Raw genomic sequence first — 9125 nt, 5'->3', positions numbered from 1 at the left:
AGTATGAGTACACTAATATAAAAATAACCACTGAATAATACAATACTTATAAAATCACAATCCTGTAACATAAGAAAATAGATGAGATTCTGTACCACCCTGTTTGCTTGCTACTCTGTAACAAACAGCCAAAGCCTTCACACTGTTAAGTAACCACTATGCATTACTGCTGATGATCCGGTGGGATGGTCCCCAGCTCTGCTGACCATAGCCTTCAGTGATGACCTCACCCAGACCTGCTCACAGGTCTGCACACAGCTGCAGGTCAGTGGAGCCTGGTGGTCAAGGACACCCTCACTTACCAGTCTGGCAGTTGGCTTGTCACGGCTGAGGCAATCGAGCGATGCAGCCAAACATCTCTCATCATCCAGCAGGTTAGTCCAGGCCTGTTCACTGGACCTCGGCGGGTTTCAACGCAAAGGAAGGCATGCGAAGCCTCATGCAGCACATCATCACTCCCATCCCATTCTGTTGGCAGGGCAAGTCCAGCAGTCAGCATGGACTCAAGACCCCATCTCCCAGGCAAGAGCTGCATGGCCCTTTGTAGGAGGAAAATCAGGACTGGAGGGAGACTTTCTGACAGATGTCTGCCATCAACTCACCTGAGGGAGAGAAGAAAAGGAAGAAGTCAAATGAGACCATTTTCTTGTTATCAATATAAATGCTATATCATCAGGGCTATATTAACTATGGTTCTAAAGTGAGGAAATGCACACTGCAGAAACACCAGTCTCATATTTCTAAAGTAAAATAACACAAATAAATAATAAAAGGATCAATACTTTCATTTAATAAGTAGGCAAGAAACACAAAGAGGCAATTTCTGAAATAATGTAAATTGCTTAACCTGAAAAATGATCAAAGTCCTTAAACACCAAGTTACTGCCACTTTTAAAAATGCATCAATACATAAACATACAAGCTGGTGTATATAGACAGACATGTATATACACTGATATTCACACTTTACTTTTTTATGAAAATTAGCATATGCGTTAATGCATCTTAAACATACTGAAGATTTCAATTTTCTTTCAAATTTGCGGAGATCCTGTTAAAATGGTAATACTTGCTGTCGTATATGTAGTTATTCATATAAATCACAGTGAGGATATAAATTGGAGTGAGTTTTCTGAAGGCCAATTTGTCAACCTGTATCAGAAGCCCCAGTGGTTGGTATACTCTCTGGCGAAGCACACGAGGAAGTAAGTAAGACATCTGTGACAACCGAGCTACAAGACGGTTCTTCGGAGTGTTAGATACAGGTGAAAAATGTGGCAATGAACCTAATGAACTAACCAAAGGAAACAAATTAAATGAACTAGAGCACATTCAGGTAACAGATATTTTTTGACTAATACAATGGGGATGAAGTGATTGAGAGAAGTTCATGATAGCAGAAAAAACCATCATATGACAGGTTATCTTATTGTGTGAGTAAATGTGTATCCACACACAAGTTAAGAAACGCATAAATACTAAGGTATAAGTGAAATGGCATATGTTTTTATATTTTTCATTTCCTCATTTTTCTAAAATTATTTTGAATGCTATTATGAGAAGATGAATTTATCCAGTCAATAGTGAGGTGATGAGATAGGTGCAGCAAATACAATAAATGAGAGCTCAATATCCCCCACGTGTAAAGACTTCATAAGAAATATTTGATGGGCTTGGTGACGTGGAATAGCAGATAAACCTGCCGCCTGAGGCACCAGCATTCCCATGTGGGCACTGATTCAAGTTCCATCTGCTCCGCTCCGACCTAGTTCTCTGCAAATGCACCTTAGAAAGCAACAGCAGCAGGTGGCCCAAGTGCTTGGGCTCCTGTTCCAAGAGAAGAACCAGCTCCTGGCTCCTGGCTGGGGATCGGGTCAGCTCCAGCCACTTGCAGCCACTTGGGGAGTGAGCCAATAGCTGAAAGACTCCTGTTTCCCCCCTTTTCAGTAACTCTTCCTTTCAAATAAATAAATGTTTTTAAAAGAAAGAGAAATATTTGGCAAAGAATATGAGTACATAAAAGAAAATAAAAAATTAAGAAATACTCTAATTTGATGGTAAGGATTATATGCACAATTGTCATTTGTTTGTTCATTTATTTGTTTTGAAAGCATCTTAATGAGAGAGACAAAGGATCTATCTACCAAGTTACTCCCCAAGTGCCCTCACCAGCTAGAGTTAGGCCAGCCCAGAGCCACAATCTCTGGCATGAATGGCAGGAAGCCAAGGACTGACCATCTGCTGCCCACCAAGAGCAACAGGAAGCTGGATCACACAGAGCTGGGACTTGATCCCATATACTTCAGCTTGGAATGCAGGATCCCATGTACCAGCTTGATGTGAAATGCACAACACTTGCCCTCTGGAAATTTTAGCATTAGCTAAAAAAATTTATTACTTGCTTCACCAAATTATAAATCTGTACAAGCCTTACAGAAACCAATTTCACATGAATCAGGAGCCTTCAAATGTAAACAGCAATGCTGTAAAACATTAGAGGAATGCACTAAGAGAATCTGTCAATGATCTCAGGATGGTGAGAATCTCTCTGAACAAAACCAAAAGAACATACATGCTGAAACCAAAGCACCAATACATATTTTATAAAAGATGTATTTATTTCTGTTGGAAATACAAATTTACAGAGAGGAGACACAGTGAGAGAAATTTCTTCCATCTGCTGGTTCACTTCCCAAGTGACCACAATGGCCTGCGCTGATCTAATCTAAAGCCAGGAGTTCAGAACTTCTTCCTGGCCTTCCACAAAGATGTAGGGTCACAAGGCTTTGGGCCATCCTCCACTGCTTTCCCGGGCCAAAAGCAGGGAGCTGGATGAGAAGTAGAGCAGCTGGGACTTGAACTGGCACCTACACTGGATGCCAGCGCTTGCAGGCAGAGGATTATTAGCTAACAGAGCAATCGCACCAACCCACTAACACATATTTCTACAGAAAAATTACAATTATCTGTGACAGTAGACCTAACAGCTAAGCTAAATTGGAAGGCAGACGTAGATTTCCAAAAATGACAAAGAAAACTAATGTTCCCGAAATCAATAAAGGCCCACAGAGATCCATGTAGGATTTATGCTTCTAGAGCTGCTAAACTTTAGATAAACACAGTGAAACTGTAAAATTCAGGCCTAGGATTGCTAGTGTCACAATCACAGCCATCACCATTATCAACACCACTACCATTATCACCGTCACTACCACAATCACCCCTGCTGTCGCCGCCAACATCTTCAATGCCATTAACATCCCTCCCATAATCACTACCACACTACCACCACCATCATTATCATCACTGAATTACTGCTCCTTGCTGGCTAGATTTGCAAAGGCTCTGTTCAGGATAGGCAGGTGTAGATGGACTGCCTCTCTGCCACAGCTAAAAGGGGCAACGCCCATGCCAAGGTCCATTACCAATAGAGGGGACAATCAAGCTGGCAACAAAGCCCAAGGTTACTTGTCTGATTGTATGGTCATGGTCACGGTTGGGGAGGCGCAATCCTGGCTGAGTTTTCATACATGTATATTGAGGACTGGATAAAACAGACCTGGAGACATCCCTGCGATAGAATCTGACTCAACAATAAACAGGAACTATAACTTGACACATGCTACAAAGTGGATGAGTCTAAGATCATTGTTCTGAAAAAGAAACCAGATGAAATAGATTACATTGAGTATGCATGACTCCATCGGACACAAAGCCTCCAAAAATGACAAAGAGATTGAGACGATTAGTAGTTAGTTGCCTATGGTTAGGGGTGGTGAATGAGTAAGTTGTAAATGGACACAACAGAATGCTCCCCATGGTAAAATCAATCTAAAAACAATACTGTGGTAATGAATTCACAACTCAAATAAATTTATCCTTCCCCCCAAAAAATTCATGAATTGTATGATGACTGGATTTTACGTTAAGTTATGTCTTGATACAGTTGTTTAAAAACTAGAGTTAGGGAGTCCACAATGCGAATATAGGTAATAAAAAAATCAATAGTCATATTGGAGTGCTCATTCTTTACTATAATGAAATAACCTGAATCAAGTACTTAAGTAGAAAAGAGAAGTTTATAGAGCCCATAGTTTTGGAGTCTGAACAGTCCATGACACAGACCCATGATGGATATTATGAGGACTCACTTCAAGACACATCCCCAGTGACCTAAGACTCTCCCACTAGTTCCCACCTCCTCCACATCACGGCACCCTGAGGATTAGGCTTTTAACACACAGACCTCTGGGGAACATTCTGCATCCTACCCACAGCACCTACACATAAGTCAAAAACTCCAAAGAAACCTAGATTAAGCACATAACCATATATTCAACAAGAGAGGGTCTACTGATGGCCAAACACATAGGAAAAGGTATTGAGTCCACTGAGAGGCTGGGGAGTCATAAGCTGAAATAAAGAGCTCTTCTTGTTCAGCCTTTACAACTAGACATGATTGTTCCCATCTTAGACATTGGAAACACAAGTTTAGAGTTTCTGTAACTTGTCAAAGTTCACTCCATCAGTTAATGAGCAAAGGGGCTCTAACATTAACTTATGCAATCCTGCCTCACTGATTTTCATTATTATTTTTCTTTAACTTTCTCTTTATTTACTTAAGAGGCAGAGACAGAAGCAGTTCCCATCCACTTCTGGTTCACTCCCAATGCCTACAACAGCCAGGACCAAAGCTAAGGGCTGTAAGCTCAACCCTGTTATATAAGCCATTGTCCCCCAGGGTCTGTGTTAACCAGAAAGCTGGGGTAGGGATTCAGAGTCTTCCAGTTGCTACAGATATTCTTCACTGCTGGGTTACTATTACTCTTAACCCACAAACACAAGTATTGTGAAACTCAGAGTTACAGGTTGTGGTGGGCTAGGTTGGGTTCACTTAGTTCATTAACGTGCCCGGTTGTGCACTTGTATTATTTCTACTAACACTTAATGGCTCATCAGGGCCTCTTATGGATTTTTGTTTTTCACTTCGTGGGAAGATATTGAAATTTCATTAATGACAGTTTATCGCCAGAGCCCTCAGTCTAGTAGCATAGCCATGGCTTTCTGTAGAAACAGCACTTGATGGGCCTGGCGGCATGGCCTAGCGGCTAAAGTCCTCACCTTGAAAGCCCCGGGATCCCATATGGGCGCCGGTTCTAATCCCGGCAGCTCCACTTCCCATCCAGCTCCCTGCTTGTGGCCTGGGAAAGCAGTCGAGGACGGCCCAATGCATTGGGACACTGCACCCGCGTGGGAGACCCAGAAGAGGTTCCTGGTTCCCAGCTTCAGATCGGCGCGCATCGGCCTGTCGTGGCTCACTTGGGGAGTGAATCATCGGACGGAAGATCTTCCTCTCTGTCTCTCCTCCTCTGTGTATATCTGACTTTGTAATAAAATAAATAAATCTTTAAAAGAAAAAAAAAAGAAACAGCACTTGAAGAGAGCCTGCTAAGGACAAGTTTGGGGAGATTCTTTTCTACACCTTCAGCTCTGTCAAATACCAGAAGTCAATGGACATTATAACAGCCACAGAATTCATCTTCCCAGAGACCCAGAGCAGGTCATGTTGTCTTGCTTATGCCTCAGTCTCCTCTCCTAAAATGGGCTCTTTTAATCTCGCTGAACCTAGCATCAGAGGAGAGGCTAGGTGCTGAATGTTTAGGAAAACGTAACCTAGAAACAGATTTGACTGGAGCAAAGACCTGCCCCACCCTTAACACTCAGTCTATCTCCAGTCCTACAGAATAGAAATCTAGTGCTGGACTTCAAAAGTTTTAGGAAGCTATATTCTTTGGGGCTTCAATAAGTCACTCCACGCAAACGCTCATGGCCGCTGCGACAGCCAACGCCTCACCACCAGCACAAAAGGCTCTGTCCCCAGGGCTTTACCCTCAGATGCTAGATGCCTCCAGTTTTACCACAGTCGATTAAATTTCTTCCCATGGTAGGGAAGAAAAAGATCTGTTATATTCAGGACTCAGGATAAGCAACCAGCCTACGGTCTTCTTATGACTGGAAGCACACAGCAGATAGGAAGAGAGCAGTGGGGTGGGATTCTGGGTTAAGATCACCTGGACCTTATCTTATTTGGCAGATCAAAAGTTTGCCCAGGTTATCTTAAAGCACCCTAACCTGTGGGGTGTGTGTTTCAGTGCAGAAGGTCTCACTCTTACTTGATAGCAATGGCACCTGAGTGGGCCATTAAAGGACACATGCCCCAAATCCCTAAAACAGGACACGCCTGATACTTTGCATATTTTCCAGGTTCTATAGGTGATCTTGCTGTGATCAAAGTTTGAGAATCAATGTCTAGTGGGTGTAGCTGTCCATTATTCTCAGGAAGCTGTTCATGAACGAGCGATTTTCTAAAACACCCTCAGACATAATTCAAAGCCGCCTGACGCTACTGGCATATGAACAAAACCTGGTACTGGTCCTGTTCCCTCGCTTTCCCCTGGACCAAAAACCCAGATCCAGCCCATGCAAGAATATGCTTCTTTCACCAGGTATTGGAGAAGCTGACATTTACAGAAAGTAAACAGATGCCCTTACTTTTTTTTAAAAAAGTATGGACCACTGAAGCCACTGATCTCAAAATTGTTCTCTTGATCAAGGCTCCCTAGAAGGGAATCCCTGGCCCTGAGAGCTGGGTCTCTAACGGGATTGTGCTTGAATGAAAAGACAGAACCATTTCTAACTCTGAATACCCTCTGGCTTTGATGTTTCCCTCAGAAAGGATACGCTTTTATAAGAAGCCAGAGCTGCAGAATGACCAAAAAAAAAAAAAAAAAACCCTGCAACTATTCACCAAAGGACAGTTTGATACAACAGAATTGTGGGAGCGGCAGTGAATGAACGATCGTTCTATCACTGCCTTTAAGCAAATGATGGAAGAAAAGAGAAACGCTCTTTTCTGCTGAAGCATGTCAAAACTAAAGCCGCTTTGTTTTTCATAAGCAGAGAAGTGTGACATCCCCAAATCCTGTGTGTTTGCACGTTTGTGTGTCTGAGTACACACGTCCACATGAGTTTGTTAACGTGTTTACAGTGTTGACATGAACTCCATCATATACCTACGGAATATAAGGTGAATAAAGGCTAGTAAGGCTTTTTCCTTACACAGATTGTTCAAAGAGAGAACAAAAAAAAAAAAGAAGTACAAACAGTAGCGAAAGAAAGTAGAGGGAGAGGAAAGAGGGGTCATCTCGTTTTCTTATCTGCAAAGTGGAAAAAAACAATGGCATCTTCTTCAATAATGACTGGCACACACAAAATGTCAAGTAGGAGACAGGAAGGCATTTGGCATAGCTCCATCTCATATAGGAATGCCTGAATTCAGCTCTTGATTCTGTTCCTGATTCCTACTGATGCAGACCCTGAGAGACGGTGGTATTAGTTCAAGAAACCAAGTTTCTTCCACCCGCATGGGACAATTGCACAGAAGTCTCCACCTCTCATCTCAGGTGAGCCTAGGCTCACCTGTTGCAAGAATTTGGAGAGTAAACCAGCAGTCAGGATCTGTCTCCATGTTATAAATCATTTACCCCCAAATCAAAAGCTTCTTGCTTTTTGCCTGCGTGCCCCTCGTCAAGACCAGCTCGGCTACTTATCACTCCTTCAGGAGAGCTTTCCCAGACCGCCACCCCCCCAGACCACATCAACATCTACCCTGCTCTGGCAAAGCACTTTGGGCCAAGTGTTTAAAATCCTCACTTTGTACATGCCCAGGATGCCATATGGATGCTGGTTTGTATCCCCACTGCTCCACTTCCCATTCAGCGCCCTGCTTGTGGCCTGGGAAAGCACTTCATTTGTAGTCTTCTTCATCTCTGTAGTCTACTGTAGGAATCCCTTTTGCTGCAGTACCAACTACCACAAACAACAGCAGAGGCTTATTTTCTTAGACGCAGGTGTCCAATGTTTGAATAAAGTCTTGCAGTGCTAGATCAAGGTGCAGCCAGGGCTGAGTCCTTCTGGAAGCTCTAGAGAAGGGCCCTTGCCTCATCTCTTCAGGCCTTTGGAGGCCACCTGTTTCTTGGCTGTGACTATCACTATTTCTGCTCCCACCATCATAATGTTGCTTTCTCTTCAGTAAAGAAACCTCCCTCTATCCTCTACTGTGCAGACACTTGTGACTTATACTTAGCATCCCCACAAACAATCCAGGCCAATGTCCCCAAATAGAAGTCTTGAGTCATCTCTAAGTCCCTTTTGTCAGATGAGACAGCATCAACAGGTTCTGGATACTCAGGAGTATGTATCTCCAGGGGCCATTACTCATCCTGCATACGTTCTTCTGTTTTTGTAAGCAAGGTTTCTGAGTATGAGTCAGAGCAGACCTAGCCAACCCCAGTTAATTTTTCTGATAAAATTGGAGGTATCATTTTGTATGCTGCTGCCAACGTCTCAGCCATTCTTCTGGCTTCACTCTGTTCATCACAAGATGGTACCCACACTGACAGCTGTATGCCTGCTATGAAGGCAAGAAACCCTGCCAGGACAGGTGCCTTTTGCTGAATTTTCCAGAACTGGGTTTTCATTTGCATGGCCTTCCTCTCCAAAGCAACAAAGGAATGGCCACTTCTGTTGCTGTTCTATTAGTTCTTGTAGTGAGTCACCAAGTCACTCAAGAGGACGATTAGATGCTATATCCTATTTGTAGGAGTATCAAAATCTGTGGATATATTTTAAGCCACCTATACCTACCTATATGATTTCTACGCTTTGATAATAGTCTCCCCACCTTAAGATATCAGCTGTATTAATAAAGAGTTTGCTTTGTAGTGTGGTAGTGATAATTGGTAGAATTAAGAGCTGGCCTCTATTTTAGTATTCCAGAGGTTCTAATAACTCTATAAAAATACATTGATTATTTCCTGAAATCACAACAGCCTAAAGAATGTGGTATTTACATTTTAATAGATGATTATTGTTCAGACATATCCACTATCCCAGCCCATGGGAGAGGCACAATTCTCTGCCTTTATGTGTGGTCATGTGACTTGCTTTAGCTCATGAAATGTTAGCAAGAGGGATGAAAGGCTTGCAAAACATGAGCATCTAGGTGCAGGCTCCTGCTCTTCTGAATCTCCAGCGAAGAACAGATTTCACCAGCTTGCAACGCC

General features: G+C 42.8%; 1 long non-coding RNA gene across 1 annotated transcript in view; it reads right to left on the bottom strand.

Moving 5' to 3' along the window:
* Positions 1–307: 307 nt before the first annotated feature.
* Positions 308–9125, bottom strand: part of LOC131482192 (uncharacterized) — a 164991-nt gene continuing 156173 nt past the window's right edge. Inside the window, exon 3 of the long non-coding RNA XR_009246796.1 lies at positions 308–602. This is a non-coding gene — a long non-coding RNA (uncharacterized LOC131482192). The remainder of the gene's footprint in view (positions 603–9125) is intronic.

Source organism: Ochotona princeps, chromosome 16 (genome assembly GCF_030435755.1).
Source record: "Ochotona princeps isolate mOchPri1 chromosome 16, mOchPri1.hap1, whole genome shotgun sequence".
NCBI lineage: Eukaryota > Metazoa > Chordata > Mammalia > Lagomorpha > Ochotonidae > Ochotona > Ochotona princeps.
Note: the sequence above shows the minus strand (reverse complement) of the source record. Positions and strands in the feature narration are given on the sequence as shown.